The sequence below is a fragment of the Chiloscyllium punctatum genome, chromosome 3 (genome assembly GCF_047496795.1).
Source record: "Chiloscyllium punctatum isolate Juve2018m chromosome 3, sChiPun1.3, whole genome shotgun sequence".
Lineage (NCBI taxonomy): Eukaryota > Metazoa > Chordata > Chondrichthyes > Orectolobiformes > Hemiscylliidae > Chiloscyllium > Chiloscyllium punctatum.
The window spans coordinates 61,973,334-61,993,942 of NC_092741.1; the positions used below are offsets into that span (position 1 = coordinate 61,973,334).

A 20,609-nucleotide genomic window follows, 5' to 3' on the forward strand; every position below is an offset into this window, starting at 1 on the left:
CTCCTAGCAGAGCGCTTTAGGGAACATCTCCGAGAGACCCGCACCAATCAACCAAACCGCCCCGTGGCCCAACATTTCAACTCCCCCTCCCACTCTGCCGAGGACATGGAGGTCCCGGACCTCCTTCACCGCCGCTCCCTCACCACCAGACGCCTGGAGGAAGAACGCCTCATCTTCCGCCTCGGAACACTTCAACCCCAGGGCATCAATGTGGACTTCAACAGCTTCCCCATTTCCCCTTCCCCCACCTCATCCTAGTTTCAAACTTCCAGCTCAACACTGTCTCCTTGACTTGTCCGACCTGCCTATCTTCTTTTCCACCTATCCACTCCACCCTCTCCTCCCTGACCTATCACCTTCATCTCCTCCCCCACTCACCCATTGTACTCTATGCTACTTTCTCCCCACCCCCACCCTCCTCTAGCTTATCTCTCCATGCTTCAGGCTCACTGCCTTTATTCCTGATGAAGGGCTTTTGCCCGAAACGTCGATTTTGCTGCTCGTTGGATGCTGCCTGAACTGCTGTGCTCTTCCAGCACCACAAATCCCATAATATTACCATGCCAAACTAATTACTAAGTACAAAACAGACTGACACTACAACAATGAAAATGTGCTGTCGGCCACAGTTTTTTGCTTGTGGCAGAAATTGGGCTAGTAATATTAAAGTACAGATGTGGAAATGTGAATAGTCATTGATTCAAAAGACATAAAAGCTTATTAAAGTGTCAATGTGCTCACCCTCTAATAAGAGGCAAAACTAATTTCAACAAACTATTGAAGTTTATGTAATGCTGTCAATAACATTGAAAAATCATACTCCACAGATCTGTCTACTCAGGTAGATCCATAACAGGATCTATCATAGTGTCATCAACATCACTGTTAAAAATAACCTGTATTTGTTCATTATCGACAGTGTTTCTAGCATATAGAGAAATTCAAAGAAACTGGGTGCCAGCTGATTAGCCCTAAGATGCAGAGGCTGTAGAGTTGTGGCTGTCACTGCTGTTGTAGCTCTCTATTCTACATCAGCTAACAGCTCTGCAATTGTCTCTTATTACTTTAACTGGAAATTACCCCTCTCCTTAAAAGTCTCAAGCTTCCTTGTACCTTTACACTCTGTCAGAAGGCTTACAGTCACGAGGATCACCTCATTAAAGGAGAGGGGAGGGCGGTGCACATGCATTTGCGCATGTCCTATCCTGCCATGAATCTCTGTGATCCCTACCTGTGTCAGTCCTGGGACCCACGTGGCCCTTGTTATAATCACAATTAAGATAAAAGACATCCTCTTATCGATCCCAATGTCCTCTCCCACCTTTGAAAGGCACAGCCCCATACTGATCCCACTGCTCCAGTATGGCTTAATGCACAAGCTATTGAAAAGATGGGGATGCAGACCTGACAGAATGCCCACATCGAAATTCAAAATTACAAGTGTGTAATCTATTTGTGTGGGATAAAGTTGTGGTTTTGCTAGCCATTTTTATTTGCAGAAGCATTACCTGAAATATGCTTTATGATATTGTTGTACAGCAAGACAAGTCAGAGGCAAATTAAGCAGGAATTAATTCAAACAAATAGGTTGGTGAACATTAACCCATCGCTATTGATGACCAGGAAAAACATTTAAAGTATGCTCCCAAGCTAACCTAAAGGGTGGAATTATGATACTGAGATGCCAGACAACCAGAAATTATGTTACAATTGTCATGTGTGAGAACTTTCTCTAAACTATAAACTGCAACTAAACCATCTGACTTGGTTATAGAGTAAAGACTTATTTATAGAGGCCTTAACATGGCTGCCCACTATTGCATAAAAGACATGAGCATAAACTCGAATCCACATGGGCTTGACTGGGTCTGCAGTAGGTGATCACCTTCAGAAATCAAATCGAACTGACCTTGTCCTCACCAATCTACCTGTCACAGTGCACCCACCCTTGAGGTATTGGCAGATCTGACAACCACAGAGCTTTTGTGGAAGCCGAGGGCCCTCTTCGCACTGGAATATCTCTACACTGTACAATCAACACCAGAAGCAGAATTATGTTCAACCACAATCTGTAACCTCATAGCCTAGCATATCCTTCACTATATCAACACCAACCCTGGTTCAATGAAAAGTACAGGTGGGCTTGCTAAGAACAGCAGCAAGCACAACCAACTAATAGATGTTAATTTGGAGAAGCTGTAACAATGGAGTGCAAGTTCATGGTTCCTTGAAAGTGGAGTCGCAGGTAGATGGGGTAGTGAAGACAGCGTTTGGTATACTTGCCTTTATTGGTCAGTGCATTGAGTAAAGGGGTTGGGAGGTCACGTTGCAGCTGTACAGAACGTTGGTTAGGCCACTTTTGGAGTACTGCATTCAATTCTGGCCTCCCTGCTATAGGAAAGATATTGTTAAACTTGAAAAGGTTGAAAAAAGTTTCACAAGAATGTTGCCAGGGTTGAAGGGTTTGAGTTAAATAGAGAGCTGATTTAGGCTGGGGTTATTTTCTCTGGAGCTACACAGGCTGAAGGATGACTTTGTAAAAGTTTATAAAATCATGAGGGGCATGGATAGGGTGAACAGCCAAAGTCTTTTCCCCAGGGTAGGGGAATCCAAAAACTTGAGGACATAGGTTTAAGGTGAGACAAACAAGATTTAAAAGGGACCTAAGGGGCAACGTTTTCATACGGACACTGATGCATGTCTGAAACAAGCTGCCAGAGGAGGTGGTGGAGGCTGGTATGAATTACAACATTTAAAAGGCATCTGGATGGGTACGTGACTAGGAGGCATTTAGAGAGATATGTAAATGGGATTAGATTAATTTAGGATATCTAGTCTGCATTGACAAGTTAGACCAAGAGGTTTGTTGCCGTGTACAACTCTATGTCACCACGTTTTGGGACTGTGTTTGAGTTAAAGTAGTTGGGTGGAGTCACCTGACCTGTGCTGACTATTGCTCAACTATAAGCCTAAATGGCTTGATTCTTATCGGGACAGTGAGGTCTAGATTGGTTAGAAAAAAATGGGCAAATTACTTAGAGTTGTAAATATTAAACAGGGCAGATTTGCCAACTTTGGATAGACTTCAAGTCTCCAAATTAAAGGAAGGCATTAGTAATGTCAGTTTTTGGAAACAGCTGTACACTCAAGCAATAGCCATTTGTGTGAAGTTAAAAGTCAGATAACAGCAGGTTATAGTCCAACAGGTTTAATTGAATGCACACTAGCTTTCGGAGCGACATGCTGACTTCTGACTTATGGTCAACAGATCTTTTATCTGAGTTTGTCAGATTTTATCTGAGAAATCTGTCTTTAACTTCACAATAGTATCAGAGAATGGTCACAGCACAGTAGAAAGCATTTTGGGCCAATATGTCTCTGCTGGCTCTATACAAAAGCAACTCAGATACTCCTACTCCCCTTTTGTTTTTCTCACATCTTTGAAAATCACAACTTTGTTGCAATTATATGTTACAAACCCATTGAGCAAAAGTGCTATTAATTGACAAATGGTAAGATTCATAACAAATGAAGTCCTTTTTAACACTAAGATGAAGAAGGCAGTTGTGAGGATTTGCATTATTTGTATTTTGTGTGGCTGAGTAATTGAAAATGTTTTTGTTTGAACAACAGGGCTTCTTGTCAACTAATCCCTTCACTACCGTTATTTATTAATTAAAATGTGCTAGCTCAATTTAGACCATTGCTAACTCTAAGCCAATTAAGGGACTTATGTGGGATGCTAAATATTTTGTTCTTTCCCGATCAGACTCTACAAGTCAGTCATTCAAGTCTAGTTTTGTCTCAACCTTTAAAAGAAACAATAGACTCTCTTGTGGCACAGTTGTTCTATCCCTACCCCTAAACCAAAAGACCTAGGTTCAAGTCCCATTTGCTCCAGAAGTGTGTAATAATATGTCTGAACAGGAGATTAGGGGAAAAATAGGTAAAGGAAGCAATATTCTGAAAGCTTGCCAAAACAAAGGAAAAAAACATATTTGTCAGGTTACTGTTTTAAACATGCAGCCTCCATCAAACCAAAACTGGGTAAGACAATCACCTCATTAAAAAAATGCAACAACCAGGTATGCTGCTTTCTCTCAAGAAAGCAATCAGTACATTTTAATAGTTTGTAACTGTGAGTAAAAAAAAACTATACACTGGAGTAAACTGAAAGGAGGATGAAAAAACATAAACAAATAGGAAAGACAAGTTTATATAGTGAGGCAAAAACAGAAATTGCTGGAAAAGCTCAGCAAGTCTGGGCATCTGTGTAGAGAAATCAGAATTGGGATTTCAGGTCAAGTGACCCTTCCTCAGAGAGGTTTTTTGGAATGGTCAGTTAACCTGAAACATTAACTCTGATTTCCCTCCACAGCTGCTGCCATACCAGCTGAGCTTTTCCAGCAATTTCCGTTTTTGTTTCTGATTTACAGTATCTGCAGTTCTTTCTTTTTTTTAGTAGTCAGACGAAATGGTTGTGTAGCATTGAGAATAAAGATGTGGTTTTATTCCTGCAAGTTACTGTTGGGCTTTTCTGGAACAGGGTGGGAAAATAATGGTAAAAAGTTAAATGTATGAATGAGACGGGGAGTTGAAGTGGTACCCCAAAGGAATCTTCATACCATAATTGTAAGCAGAAGAGAGATATTTAGCAGACACTAATGTATTTTAGTCTCCCCAGTAAAGATGGGACCTTAAGCAGAAAAATGTGGTTTCAGATTTAATGGACATACAAATTTATGGAACACATGGATGGGCAAGTGTATGGGGCCTTTTGCAGTTAGTGGTGGAGTGGCTGTTACCTGTTTTTGCTGAGACAAATTGCTGAAGAATTTTATCTTGTACTCATCAGTACAAATGCAAAAATGCCAAATTACAGAACCACAGAACATTAGTAATAAAGCTGTCATTTTAACTTGGGCATTCTGGCATCACACAGCATGAGGGGTCATTTTACCAGTGTAATTAGTCACCATTAAAATCAAGCCTTGATGTTAGTCAGCATCAGAAAAAAACTGCAGCCTTTCTCTGTTGTGCCTCAAAACCACAATCTAACTACATAAAGTCTACATTTTTCACTGAGCCTTTCAGCAGTTCTGTCATGCTAAGATCACTGTCTTCAAATAGAAAGGATTCTAATCCTTGCACAGAAAAAAAATGAATAAATCAACCAAATTACTTGCCAAATATTTTGTCTTATACAGCCAACCTTTATGCACTGAAAAAAAATCACATTAAAAACATTAAAAATGTCTTGGTGACCGATTTGTTTTGGGATCATTTGTATTTTTAAAAAAGAAAAAAAAATAAGCTGATTCTATCCAGACTATTCTAGATTTATATTACTTGCCTCAAAGTTTTGTGCACTAGCCTTTTATAAGCTCCCACTAAACCATCCATTACACTTCCACTCTACATTTTCACAATGTTCACCTAAGATGCAGTAATACTGCACTCTTTGCTTCTTCCTGTTTAGTAACTGAGAATACCAGAACTCCCTCAGATGTTTCTTTCTGCAACAAATTTTAGGGATCTAAAGCCTAACTCAACTTCCCAGTGCACTTAATCTAGTCTCTTATTCTTTAAAAGCAAATGAGCATCTTGCTCCACAGGTCTGCATTTTTTAATTTAGAATGTTTAACATTTAATACAGCAGTGTTACATGGAGTTGGTATATATAAATACATATAGCACTTCAAAAGTCTCAGATCCACTTCACTTTGAAGAGCTCATTTTTATTGCCCAAATATTTAAACATAGGATATTAAAGTTGCAACAACAATGATGTGTGATCTAAACTAGGAAATGTGCCTTTTGCTCTGTTCTCCTCCAATCTTTCAGTAGACAGACTGGGAACACTTTAGAGAGACAAGGCCCAATTTGAAAGTGAACTTGCTTTAATTTTTACAGATATCAATGAATTACAGAGTTGCAAAATTTCTAATTAAACTTAATCTTCTCGACAAAAACAAGAAAAATACATGCAAGTCTGTCCTTGCCAGTGGACTAAACATAATTGCTTTTAATCTATTTCAAGCATGCAGGGCTTGACCAGCTCATTATAGGCTGCCAGGTTGTGTTCCTCTCGGCAGATCCAGCCAAATGAACTTAAATATTTTCCCTTTGGCATTTATGCCTGGAGGATGGGCTCCTTCAACTCCCTAGTTGTGTTCCAAAGAATAGCCCAAAGAACTATATCCTGCTCCTTCTTGAAATCCTTCAATGTTTTGGCTTCAATTGCTTTCAGTAGCTGAGAATTCTACATGTTCACCACTCTCTTGGTGAAGAAATAGATCATCTCAGTCCTAAATAGCACACCCTATAACCTTAAATTGTGACACTGAAACAGCTCTGTATCCTTCTCACAGCTAATATTCTCATTTACTTTACATATTTACATTTACGACCCTCATTGAAATTAATATAGCTGGGGTCCAAACACTGATCCCTGCAGCACCCCTCTAGTCACTGCCTGAAACTACTTATTCCTACTTTGTTTCCTGTCTGCCAACCATATGTTTTAACTGCATATGCTAAACTCTTAAGTGGAACCTTATTGAAAGCCTTCTGAAAGTCCAAGTCAACCACATTCACTGGCTCTTCCTGATCAACTCCAATAGTTATATCCTTGAAAGATTCCAATACATTTGTAAAGCAGGATTTCCATTTTATAAATCCATGCTGACTCAGTCTGATCCTGTCACTGTTTTCCAACTACTTTGCTATTCAACCTTTCCAGAGGACTCTAGTATTTTCCCCACTGCCAATTCAAGGCTAACCAGCATACAAATTCCATGTTTTCTTGCTACCTCCATTTTAAATAATGATTCATAGAATCCCTACTGTGTGGAAAATGGCCCTTCGGCCCAACAAGTCCACACCAACCCTCCGAACAGTAACTCACGCAGACCCATTCCCCTGCCCTATATTTATCCCTGACTAATGCACCTAGGAGAAAGTGAGGACTGCAGATGCTGGAGTACCAGAGTTGACCTAACCTACATAACCCTGAACACCATGGGAAATTTAGCATGGCCAAATCACCTAACCTGCATGTCTTTGGATTGTGGGGGGAAACCAGGGCACCCGAAGGAAACCCATGCAGACAAGGGGACACAGACAGGCACCCGAGGCTGGAATAGAACCCGGGTCCCTGGCGCTGTGAGGCAACAGTGCTAACCACTGAGTCACCACGCCATGGGTTACATTAGCTATCCTCCAAACCATAAAAACTTCTTTTAGAGTCAATGGAATCTCGAAAAATGATCTCCAATGCATTCAAAATTTATAGGGCCACTTCTTTAAGTACACTGGGATGCAGATGATCAGGTCCTAGAAAATTATCAGTCTTTAATCCCATCAATTTCCCCAACACCATTCCTATTAATATGGATTTATATCAGCTCCTCCTTCTCACTTAGACGCTGTGTTCACCAGTATTTTTGGGATGTCATGTGTTCTCTTTTGTGAACTCCAAACCAAAGTATGTATTTAATTGGTCTGCCATTTATGTTCCCCATTTTAACTTACCCTGTTTCTTATCTTTTACTCGTTAGTGGGAAGCGGACATTGCTAGCTGGACTAATTTTTAAGCCCATCTCTAATTGCCCTTGAGAAGGCGGTGAGCTGCCTTTTTGAACTGCTGCAGTGACCCACAAAGTGAACTGCAGTAGACCCACAAAGCTGATAGGGAAGGACCTCCCGAATTTGACTTAGCAACAGTGAAGGAATGATAATACATTTTCAAGTCAGGAATATGAGTGGCTTGGAGAGGAACTTGCAGGTGGTGATGATGTTCACACATATCTGCTGCACTTGTCTTTCCAGATGGAAGCGGTCATGGATTTAAAGTGTTGTCTAAGGATCTTGGCAAACTTTTGCATTGCATTTGTAGATGGTACACACTGTTGCTACCAAGCAATGGTGAAATAACTGAACGTAAAACTTGAATGTTGTTGGGGATGGACTCATGCAGGCAGGTGGGGAATATGCCATAACACTCCTGACTTGTGCCTTGTATATGGTGAACAGGCTTTGGGGAGTCAGGAGATGAGTTTCTTGCTGAAGGATTCCTAGCCTCTGACTTTCTCTTATAGCCACCTCTATATTTAAATGGCAAGTCCAGTTGAGTTCCTGACCTCTGGGATATTGATAGTGGGAAGTCAGTGATAGTAATGCTACTGAATGTCAAAAGGTAGTGGTTATATAGTCTTATAGGAGATGATCATTGTCTGGAATTTGTGTGACACAAATGTTACTTGTCAGTTTTCAATGCAAGCTTGAATATTGCCCTGGTCTTGTTACACTTAGACGTGGATCGCTTCAGTTGTGTGCAACAATGTACATTATTCGGTAAGCATACCACTTCTGACCTGTAAAGAACTGACATTTACCTTCACAGGCTTCTTATCTTCACATACATTTAGAAGCTTTTAAGTTTGTATGCTCCCCACAAGCTTTCTCTCATACTGCATTTTCCCATTCTTAAATCAGTCCCTTTATCCTCCTGTGCTGAATTATAAACTGTTAACAAATTCAAGATATGTTTTGGCCAAATTGTATGCCCCCTCCTTGGATCTAACTACCATTCCCAATTCCCTTGTTAGCCATGTTTGGGCTACTTTTCTCATTGTATTATTATGCTAGATTGGAATAAACAATTAAAACAGTTCATTCATGTGCTCTTTAAGTGTTTACCATTACCATCAAATTCCTCAATTTATCATAGCCAGAACAACTCTCATACCATCGTAATTTCCTTTATTTAGATTGAAGATCCTAGTGTCAGAATCAACTACATCACTCTCTATCGTAATGAAGAATTTTATCATACTATGGTCACTCCTCCCCAAGGGCCTCACATTGCCATTTTAGTTTAAACCCTCCCCAACCTCACTAGCAAATATATTCCACACTCCCACAGGATATCAGTTCACTGCTGCCCAGGTGCAGCCTGTCCAGCTTGTACCAGTCCCAGCTTCCCAGAACCATTTGTAATGTCTCAAGAATCTGAAACCCTCCCCTTCATACTATCCCTCCAGTCATGTTCATCTTTTTATCTGATATATCCTGCTAATTGTACCCTGGCTAACACATGGTACTGATAGTAATCTTGAGATCATTCCCAAGAGGTCCTACTTTTTAAACTTGCTTCGTAACTCCCTATATTATGCTTTTCGGACCTCATCCCTTTTATAAATTTACGTTATCAATACCAATGTGCAGCTCAGCCACTGGCTGTTCATCCTCCAATTCCAGAATATCCTGTAGATGCTCCTAGACATCCTTGACTCTCACTCTGGAGGCAACAATCCATCCTAGTATTTCATTTGCAGTCAAAGCAATGTCTATCTATTCCTCTGATGATTTAATCTGCTATTACTACAGCCATCCCACACTTAATTCCTCTTCTATTGTGTAGCAGAACCAACCATATACAATGAATTTAGGTGCTACTTTCTTCAGAGGCCATTCCACCTAACTGTATCCAAAGCGGTATATTTGTTTTGCAGGGGAATGGCCATAAGAGATTCCTGAATTGCCCGCCTCTTATTCTGCCTAGTGGTCACCCATTCTGCCCCTAGTTGTGGAACCTTAGCTTGCAGAGTGACTACCTCTCTGTACATGCTATGTATTATACTGTCTCACGAATACTCCAGACTCTCAAGCTATGAAAATCAAACTTCCAGAACTGGCAACTGGAGACATTTTGTGTGCACACTTTGGTCCCTGCATTTTCAGGGCGGCACAGTGGCACAGTGGTTAGCACTGCTGCCGCACAGCGCCAGGGACCCGGATTCAATTCCCGACTCAGGCGACTGACTGTGTGGAGTTTGCACGTTCTCCCCGTGTCTGCGTGGGTTTCCTCCGGGTGCTCCGGTTTCCTCCCACAGTCCAAAGATGTGCAGGTCAGGTGAATTGGCCATGCTAAATTGCCCGTAGTGTTAGGTAAAGGGGTAAATGTAGGGGAATGGGTGGGTTGCGCTTCGGCAGGTTGGTGTGGACTTGTTGGGCCAAAGGGCCTGTTTCCACACTGTAAGTAATCTAATCTAATCTAAACTGTGCCCGATTTGACACATAGCATAGGAGGCACAGACTATATCCTTGAAATCTCTGATCATGCCTTACCCCTTTTAATTAAACCCTACAGCTGCCTGTAAAGTCAAATAGTATTTATTAATACAGGGCCCTTTTTATCTGGATCTCAGCACTATTGCCTTTCCAAAATAAAGACATGATAACAAAACTATAAAAACTCACCTGACCTTACCCGATCAGGCAGAGTCCCCAATGCCTCCTCCACAACTGAAAATACCGCAGGCTTGGACAGCTAGGTCACAGGCATGGTGTAACTGACATCCTACTCAATTTTACACTGCCCCACTACCTGCTGTCCTCTGGGTGAGTGTATATTTCTGGCCTCTGCAGGGTCAAAATCCTGAAACTCCCTTATGCCACTTGGGGTCCACCTACAGCATATGGACTGCAGTGGTTCAAGGCAGTAGTTCATCATCAACGCCTCGAGACCAATTAGGGATGGGCAATAAATACTTTCCCAGCCAGTGATGCCCACATCCCATGACTGAATAAAAAAATGCAGACACTTGCCATTTTGACTGCCATTTTTATTTGGGAATCACCATAATCATGGTTATCGCTCTTCTCTATTTCCTATCTATAACCCATTCCTCTTACAATTCTACTGTGTTTAAATCTTTTGTAACCACATTTTTAAATCTGGTCTTTGGTATTCCTCTTCCCTTTTGTCCAGATAATCACATCAGTCACCTCACTTATTTCCTCTATGTTCAACATCTGACCATTCTATTTAAATCTATTCTTAGCTACTTTCTTTGGTGCTTTCACAAACTTCACTGACCCACAACATATTGGGACCTGATATTGCCCTTTCAAGCCACTGCATGTATCCATCTCGGAATTGTATAAATTCAGTATACAATTGCTGTTCCACAAGCTTCTGCGCTGCATAAGGCAGTCTCACAACCTGTAGATCCTTCCTTTCAATTTCAGCAGTACTTTTCTACTGCCAACCATTGCTTAATTTCCATCACCACACTTTCATCTTCTGCTACGACTGACCTCACAAGCTTCAAATTAATTACTTTCTCCAAATCTTCACCCATAATCTTTACACCTTCACTCCAACCCTCTTTTCTGGGTTCAAACTCGCAGTTTAACTGGTCTGCTAATTCTTATATCCGCCCTCTAAATGTTTCCTCCCATTGCTCAAGATACTCAGTCATGTTCTTGTCATCCAACCACATTGCTGAATGTAAGCTACAAACCACAGCATATGCAGTCACATTTGATCAGTTAGAACATCAATGACAATCAGGATGAGGGAGGGGCACAGTGCCAAACCTTGGCATAAATTTTGGGTTTGAAACAGACTGTTTCTTACTCTTTTGGGACACAAGTAGATTTTTTTGTTCTTACAAATGATCATCCCAAGTGATAACTACATACTTAAGAGAGACAAGTAAGAATATCTGGTGATAACTATAACATTGACAGCAGCAAAATAACTGGAAGACAATGGAGAACGTACATCAACAATTTAAGCAGAACAAGTTCAAAATTTGAAAAAGAAACAAGATCTTGACTGTTATCAAAGATTGTAAATGTTGAAGAGTTTGGATTGTCAATGTTGCAAAATATGGCATCTGTAGAAGAGGAAACAGATTAACAAAATATATAGGAAATAAACCTACAATCAAGGATGTTGATAGAATAACTGGAATAAAAGAGAATAAAATCAGAGATAGAAAAATACTTTAATCTTCTACAGAATGAAGAAACCATAAGAACAGAAATAGAAGAGGTCCATGCAAATCAAAGAATGTCAATCTAGAAGAAAGTACAACACAAGGATTGAAGAATGGCAAAGCAGCTGGTTCTATTGAAGTATGGACCTGCCCTAGTGAATATAAAGTCCAGGTCCTGAACATGCTGTGCAACTATGTTAACATTGGAAAAACTGGTAGCCTTATACCATTCTGGTTTATACTGAAGACTCTTAACAAATTTCATACTCAATAGGAAAAGAACTTGTAATTTAATAAGCTGAGTGGTATATGCACGTAATAGAACAATCCTGATACATTTTCATGTATACCACACTGAGCAGATTTGAATTTATGAAGCTCAGCTCCCTAATCTTGAATGTTCTGGAATGTGAATGTCTCATTACCCTTGCAAGCTAGGAAAACACAAAAGCTGAAACTGACACAGTAAGAAAGTTGGAAGATATTCATCAGAGAGACAGAGAGAGAGAGAGAGAGAGAGAGAAAACGAAAGCTGGTGGAAAGGTTAATTCTTTGTGGTCTGATTTGTCATGGATTGAATGTTTGTGTGTTGTTCCCGGGAGCTTGAGATCTTGGAATATTGCGAATTTAATTTGCATTTTGGGGATCTAAGATGCTTTTAAAACAAAAATCCATTTTGTAGGACAACGATACTGGGCTGAGTGAGGTTACCTCATGACGTTTTCCACATAGTTTAGACGCGTTTCTCATTATGATGTACTGTTAAAAGGAAAGGTTATCTAGCCAAAGCAATTGGCCATTTGGCCTGACTTGATCAAGGTTTCCCACTTTGTGCGTGTAGCTTAATTCATCAAATGTACTCAGACCTGTCAATGAATTTCTCTTCCTTTTGCCATTTTATTGCTACTTATCTGATTAAGGACATGTGGTGTCTTTGTAATTTTAACACCAATTTATGTATAAAGACAGTTTGTTTACAGTAATAAGGGGATTAGCCTGATAGAGCTCTTGGGAGTAAGAGCTGGTGCTGCTACTCTGCTAATGGTTTTAAAACCTTAGCTCAAGCCTGGCTTGTAGGTATCTATGTGATAGTGTAACAATGATGCCATTGGTAAATACTTAACTATCTGTAAGAGTTTTATATTCCAGGCTACGATCTCTGGGACGAACCAAGAGCTGCTTACAGGTCGAGTCCATCAGGGTTGCCCTGAGCCGTCTTGAATAGGTAGTTTAACAACAAGAGAGAAAATAAAGAGCAATGAAGAAGATGGCGTTCATCCACTCCATCAATCTATTTTCTTCTTTTTCCACTTTTTGTTGTTTTTCTCTTTTCATTTTTTATCTTTCTACTTACCTCCATTCCCTGGACGGCTTCAGTAGTGGAGAGTTGAGCCAGCGTGGACTTGAGGGACTCCCGGCCTTGAGGTGAAGCCCACCCAGACTTCCTGCTTTAGAAGGACAGTAATACGGAACTTTTACTTTTACCTCTTTATTTTTCTAATCTATACCTGAGATTTTGTATCTAAGTATCTTTGAACGCAAGATGGTGCCTGAAATGGCAATTTTGTATACTTCTCGCTGTACTCGTATCCCTGTACTTGAGTACATGAGTACAGAATTATAATTCTAAAAATTCCTAAAGGGATGGAAAAAAAGGTTCTGAAATACTATACAAGGACACACTCAGTCATTCATAGAACTGCTAGAATGTAGAAAGAGGCGATTTGGCCCATTGCGTCTGCAGAAGCACTTCAAACAAGAATCATTACCCAGTCCAAATCTCTTGCCTTTCCCCATTAGAATTGTACTTTATCCCGATTGTTGTATTGTCTTTCAATGTTCTCCTTCCAAAACTGCATCAACTCATATTTCTCTGCATTTAACCTCACCCTTCACCTATCTGTCTACCCCATCAACTTGTCAATGCCCTTTTGGAATTCCATACTGAACTTCTTACAACTTATAATTCTTTCAAGTTCAGTGCCATCTGTAATCTTTCAAACTGACACAGGTGGCACAGTGGTTAGCACAGCTGCCTCAGCGTGAGGGATGTGGGTTCGATTCCAGCCTTAGGTTTCTGTGTGAGGTTTGCACATTCTCATTATGTCTGCCTGAGCTTCTACCAGGTGCTCTGGTTTCATCCCTCAATCTAAGGATCTCCAGGTTAGGTGGATTGGGCATGGTAAAATGCGGGTAGAGGGTAAGGTGGAGAGACTCTTCAGAAATTTAGTGCAAACTCGAAAGGCCAAATGGCCTCTTTCCACACTGTAAAGATTGCATGATCCCTGCACATCAAAATCCAGATCATCAATATATATCTGGAAAAGCAGAAGTCCCAATTCTGAGCCCTGGGGATCTCCACTACAAGCCTTCCTCCAGCCCAAAAAGTATCCATTGACCATTACTCTCTGTTTCCTATTACTTAGCTAATTTTGATCCACACTGCTACTGTCCTTTTGTACCATGACCTATAACTTTCCTCACAGGTCTGTTGTATGGAATTGTATCAAATACTTTCAGTAAATCCACATATACCACATCAATAGTGTTGCCCTAATCGAGTCTGTTACCTCTTTAAAAAGCATCAGCAAGTTAGTTAAATACAATTTCCTTTTAGAAATCCATGCGGACTCTTGCAAATAAACCCACCTTTCTCCACATGACTAATAATTCTATCCCAACCAGTTGTTTCTACAAGTCCTGATGAAAGGTTCCGACATCAAACGGTGACTCCTCTGTTCCTCTGATGCTGCTTGACCTGCTGTGCTTTTTCCAACTCCACACTTTATCGAATCTGACTTTCCAGCATCAGCATCCAGCACTATCTCCAAGTTTCTACAAGTTTCCCCACCACCAGTATGTAATTGCTGGGATTATTTGATTTGATTTATTATTGTCACATATACCTTGGTATAGTGAAAGTTTTGCTTTGCATGCAGTACAGATCATATCATACAAAGATCATAGGGTGATTTAAGGGTCAGGAATACAACGTTACAGGTGCAAAAAAGGAGCACAAAAACAAGATCAACATTAGATTTGAAATTTGAGAGGTCCATTCAGAGATCTAATAACAATGGAGAAGATGCTGCTCTTGAGCCTGTTGGTACGTGCATTTAAGCTTTTATACCTTCTGCCTGATAGAAGAGGTCGGAAGAGATTATAACTGGGGTGGGAGGTGTCTTTGATTTTATTGGTTTTCTTCCAAGATAGCAAGAAGTGTAAATGGAGTCAATGAATGGAAGGTTGCCTTGTGTGATGGATTGCACTGTGTTCACAACCTTCTGTAGTTTCCAACAGTCCTGGGCAGAGCAGTTGCCGCACCAAGCCTTGATGCTTCCAGATAGAATGCTTTCTGTGGTGCATCTGTAGAAGTTGATGAGAGTCTTTATGTACATGCCAAATTTCCTTAGCCTCCTGAGGAAGGCTTCTTAGCCGTCACATCAACATGGGTGGTCATGGACAGACTGTTAGTGATCGTCACTCCGAGGAACTTGAAGCTCTTGACCATCTCCACCTCAGCTCCATTGATGTAGATAGGGGCTTGCCCTGCTCCTTGCTTCCTGAAATCAATGATCAGTTCTTTAGTTTTGCTGACATTGAGGGAGAGATTGCTATCTTTACACAAAGCAACCAAGCACTCCATCTCTTTCCTGCATTCTGCCTCGTCATTGTTTTGATATCTGACTCACAACAGGGGTGCTGTCATTAAACTTGTAGACGGAGTTCAGATGAAATTTGGCTACTAGTCACGAGTGTACAGAGAGTGCAGTAAGGGGCGGAGTACACAGCCCTGCTGGCCACCGGTGTTGAGAATTGCTGAGAAGGTGCTGCCGTCCATCCTCAGTGATTGCAGTCTGTGCGTCAGGAATTCAAGGATCCAGTTGCAGAGGGTGGTGCAGAGGGCCGAGCAGAGACCTAGGTCTCAGAGTTAGAAGATTATAGTGTTGAAGGCACAGCTGTAGTCATTAAGTAGAAGCCTGATGTAGGTATTCTTATGTCCAGAGGTTCCAGGAAAGACTGTAGAGCTAGTGAGATGGTGTCTGCCATGGACATGTTACACTGATAGGCAAATTGCAAGGGGTGAAGGCAGACTGGGAACTAGAGTTGATATGAGCCACGACTAACCTCTCAAAGCACTTCATAATTATGGAGGTCAAAGCCACTGGGCAGTAGGCATTGAGGCATGGTGCATGTGTTTTCTTTGGCAGCAGGACAGTGGTGCTCTTCTTGAAGCGGGTGCAGACTTCAGATTGTAGCAAGAAGAGATTAAAGATGTTAGTGAATACTCCCGCCAGCTGGTCCACACAGGATTGCTCATCCTCGGAGACAATGTAAACGTAAACGTCCTAATCCTGGGGAATTGTTATGCAAATGATTTGCTGACTCAGTGATTCCCCAAGATAATGTAGGTGTGATATGTCCTAACTTTGGGGTGGCCCTGCAAATGAGTTCTGGCTCCACTATTTCCTCAGACAATGTAGTTGTGATATACTTCAGTATCGAGGCATGATCATGCAAACAAATTTGATTGTCTGGAGGACAATCTAAATGGAAAGGACTGAATGAGAGATTAATTTGATAATAGCAGTAAATGGCTGCCCAAATGAAGTATGGATTACAATGGGCAGTCATCTAAATTCCTGCATGCTACCTGTAAGACAGAATGTCGCTCCCACCCACTTCCAGAATGTTCGGTTTCTTGGAGACAGTACAGTTTGACCCATTAACATTACGCTAATGTCCAGAGAGATAGTACAATTTAATCTTTAAACATTACATTCCACCCTTTTATCATTCCATGCTAACCACCTAAAGGAACACTACCAACTTTCATAAGACTCTCATGGCCAGTATTTAAGCAAGTTATTGACACAAAATATGCAATGATTATAACAACAAAAATTCCTGGTCCATGCAGTAGACAGAATCTGCAGGATCCTCCCATGTGGAAAAAAGTTCACCAGTAAAGTTCTTAAATCCACAGTCCTTAGTGACCACTCCATCCCCTCCAAGTCGAGTGGAAATGAGCCAGTTATCCAAAACCTTGTTCAGTAAAGTCCAACCTGAAAACAAAATTCAGTCTGTCCTTCTGCATCACTCTATGGAGAAATCTGAATGCTTGGATAAGGGCAGTTAAATACTTAACAGAACCTCTGAGATGTTCTCTTTCTCCAGCATTGCAGTATCCTCCTTTCCAAATACTGCCACCCCTCCTTTCTCTCCTTTTCTAAATTACGCTTCCTTGAGCCAGGTTTCAGATATCACATCATATTTCCATATGGCAACTGGCATTGTACCACCCCAGGCAAATTCACTCTATCCCAGGTACTTTAATACATTGATGTTAATTGTGTTTTAGACTTCATTTTATTTCTTTTTACTCCAAGTTCACCTACTGATTTGGTTTGCTGTATTCTAGGGCCATTGGTATTTTGCAAACCCTGGTATTCTCCTCTGCTATTCTCTCTTCATACCCACAGTCCTGCCAAGTTAGTTTAAAACTTCCCAAAACTCCCACAAGGAACTCAGTCTCAGCTCTGTTTAGGTGCAACCAATTCAGCTTGTTACAGTTGCTATGTCCTCCAGATCAAGACCCTGTGTCCCAGGAACCTAAAGCCATCTTTCTGCACCATTTTTTGAACCACCCATTAACCTGCATTAACCTCCTAGTTCTGTACTCACATGCATGTGCCACTCTAAGAATTCCAGAAATTACTGCAATTGAGGGCCTAGCTCCATAAATTCTGTCTGCAGGACCAAATTCCCCTTCCTACCCAAGTTATTGGTACCACTGACCACAACATCTGGCTGTTCACCCTCTCTCAGGAAAATACCCTGTGGCTGCTGTATGACATATTTGATCCTGGTACTTTACTAGGAGGCAACTTACCATCCTGTCAACACATTGACAGGCCATAGAAATGCCCATCTATTACCACACGTAATGAATTTCCTCTATCACTCCTTTGTTCTTCTTCTTCCCCTCATGTACAGTTAAAAAACACAGTGCCAGAAGGTTCTTTTTCACTGCAATCCCTGGAGGATTAGCACTCTCAACAGCTTCCAAAATAGGAAAATAATTTGGGAACAGCAGTCTATCTCCACTACCTGCTTTCTTCTTTTGGACTGTGTGGTGGTCACCCATTCCCTTCATTCATTCATGTAAGCTGCTGTGTGCCAATCTCTCTAAATGTGTTAAACCTAGAGTCATAGAGATGTACAGCACGGAAACAGACCCTTTGGTCCAACTCGTCCAAGCCGACCAGATGTCCCAAACCAATCTCGTCCCACCTGCCAGCTCCCAGCCCATATCCCACCAAACCCTTCCTATTCATATACCCATCCAGATGCCTTTTAAATGTTACAACTGTACCAGCCTCCACCACTTCCTCTGGCAGCCCATTCCATACACGTACCACCCTCTGTGTGAAAAGGTTGCCCCTTAGTTCTCTTTTAAATCTTTCCCCTCTCACCTTGAACCTCTGCCCTCTAGTTCTGACTCCCCAACCCCAGGGAAAAGTCTTTGTCTATTTATCCTATCCATGCCCCTCATGATTTTATAAACCTCTATAAGGTCACTCCTCAGCCTCCGATGCTCCAGGAAAAACAGCCCCAACCGATTCAACCTCTCCCTATAGCTCAAATCCTCCAAACCTGGCAACATCTTGTAAATCTTTTCTGAACCCTTTCAAGTTTCACAACGTCTTTCCGATAGGAAGGAGACCAGAATTGCACGTAATATTCCAACAGTGGCCTAAACAATATCCTGTACAGCCGCAACATGACCTCCCAACTCCTGTACTCCATACTCTGACCAATAAAGGAAAGCATGTAGCCATCAGCCTTGAGAAGGTACCAGTGTCCTGCCATTGCTCAAACTTTGAATCATAAAGCTCAAATTTCTGCAGCTAGGAGCATTTCCTGCACATGTGGTCATCCAAGACAGTAGTGCGGACAGTAACAGACTTCTAGGGTGACACATTTCACTCCACTGACCTAAGCGGCCTCGGTTTAAACCTAAACTTACTGTGTCTTACTCACGAACTTACTTAATTACTTTGTCTCAAAGTTACTCCCCTGATGTTAACTTTATTCTCTTACTTGTGCTATTTTGTTGTATTGGCCATACCTTTCACATATCCCAGGTATTTCTCAGTTAATGTCATAATAAGTCATTCCGATTTTCTTAATTCAAGATGAAAAAATTAGAATGCACTTATTCCTTACATGGTGCCCTTAAACAGTGAGCAATATACATTCAAACAGATTTCAAATTCAGTCTACTTGTATGATTGAAGATTGTGTGTTGCTGTGCATGTCCTCTGAAGCACTTATTTGGCTGGCATGTGGGGAAGGTTCCAGTCTTTTTTATCATGCACTTTATCCCATTCACCTTCAGTTATGCTCTTTCTTAACTTTTTATAGTCTTCTTTTCCACTGCCTTAAAATTTCAGAAACTGATAATTTCTGAATTAGGTCGGGAATACGATTCCAGACATAATCCTGAAAAGAACAGGATCCCAGACAGGTGATTCTAGAAGAACACGATCTCAAGAGAGGTGATCCGAAGAGAACATGATCGCAGAGAGAACACAATTCCAGAAAGTGATCCTGGACAGAACACAATCGCAGAAACAACAAGATCCAAAAGTGTGATCCCAGGGATAACATGATCCCAGACAGTGATCCTGGATAGTACACAATCTCAGAGGGAACACGATCCCAGAGAGAACATGATCCCAGAGAGTGGTCCCAGAAAGAACGCAATCCTAGACAGTGATCCTGGCGAGAACATGATCCCAGAGAATGATTCCAGGGAGAACAAGATCCCAGGCAGTAATCCGGGAGGGAACACGATCATAGATAGTGATCCTACAAAGATTACGCTGTCGGGGGGAAGGGGGCAGATGGGGTTAGGAGGTGCGGGGAGGTAGCTGAGGGTTGACGGGGTGAAACGGTTGTGGGAGTGGGCGGAGAAAGCGGGAGGTGTGACGGTTCGGTCGGTGGTGGAGGAGGCGGGGAGTAACGGCCCCAAATTAAACCCACCTCCACTGTTTCAGACGTGGCCTAGCAACGCCGGCACTGCCTTACATGGAGACGGAAAGTGCCGATGGAGATGCGGCCTGCCGCTGGTTACTGACCTGGCGGTTGTGAAGTGACGCTGCAGTCGGTGCGGGGCTCCAGCTGCCTCGCGATCACCGCCCGCGGTAACGGCTCGAACTCGAATTCTGCCCCGGCCCCGCGCGGCTCTCCCGCTGCTGCTGCCGCCAGGGGGCGTGGCACCGTCTCCGTCACAATCGCATTGCCGAGCCTCCGCCAATCAGGTGCTCCAGCTGCTCCCCTACTGGCCGCAAATGGCAATAACATCGAAGAGCTGGGAATGATTTGGAGATGCCGGTGTTGGACTGGGGTGTACAAAGTTAAAAATCACACAACACCAGGTTATAGTCCAACAGGTTTAATGGGAAGCACACTAGCTTTCGGAGCGACGCTCCTTCATCAGGTGATAGTGGAGGGCTCGATCGTGACACAGAATTTATAGCAAAAATTTGCAGTGTGATGTAACTGAAATTATACATTGAAAAATTGATTGTCTGTGAAATGAGTCCCAGGTACCATCAGTACGAAAAGGTCTGGTTTCAAAGCAGCTCGCTCTCAGTTCATTTCCAGAAAGTCCCCTTTCAGCGAGGTCTCAGTTCATTTCGGAAAGTCCCCAGTTCTAGGAGGACTCAGTTTGCAGTCACATCCTTTTTATTTGATGACAATTTTAAAATGCTGCACTTCATTCTTTAATAGTTCACTATCGTATTGCTGTCC

At 41.8% G+C, this 20,609-nt stretch overlaps 1 protein-coding gene across 4 annotated transcripts in view; it reads right to left on the minus strand.

The window, feature by feature from the left end:
* ahi1 (Abelson helper integration site 1) overlaps window positions 1-20,071 on the minus strand; it is a 260,111-nt gene extending 240,040 nt beyond the window's left edge. For 3 of the 4 annotated variants that reach the window (XM_072554134.1, XM_072554114.1, XM_072554143.1), the window contains exon 1: window positions 19,934-20,071. The gene's annotated coding sequence lies outside the window, so the exon portion shown is untranslated. Of the gene's footprint in view, window positions 1-13,143; window positions 13,238-19,933 lie in introns of all 4 variants that reach the window. The other variant, XM_072554123.1, reaches the window with a different exon arrangement.
* Window positions 20,072-20,609: the final 538 nt, after the last annotated feature.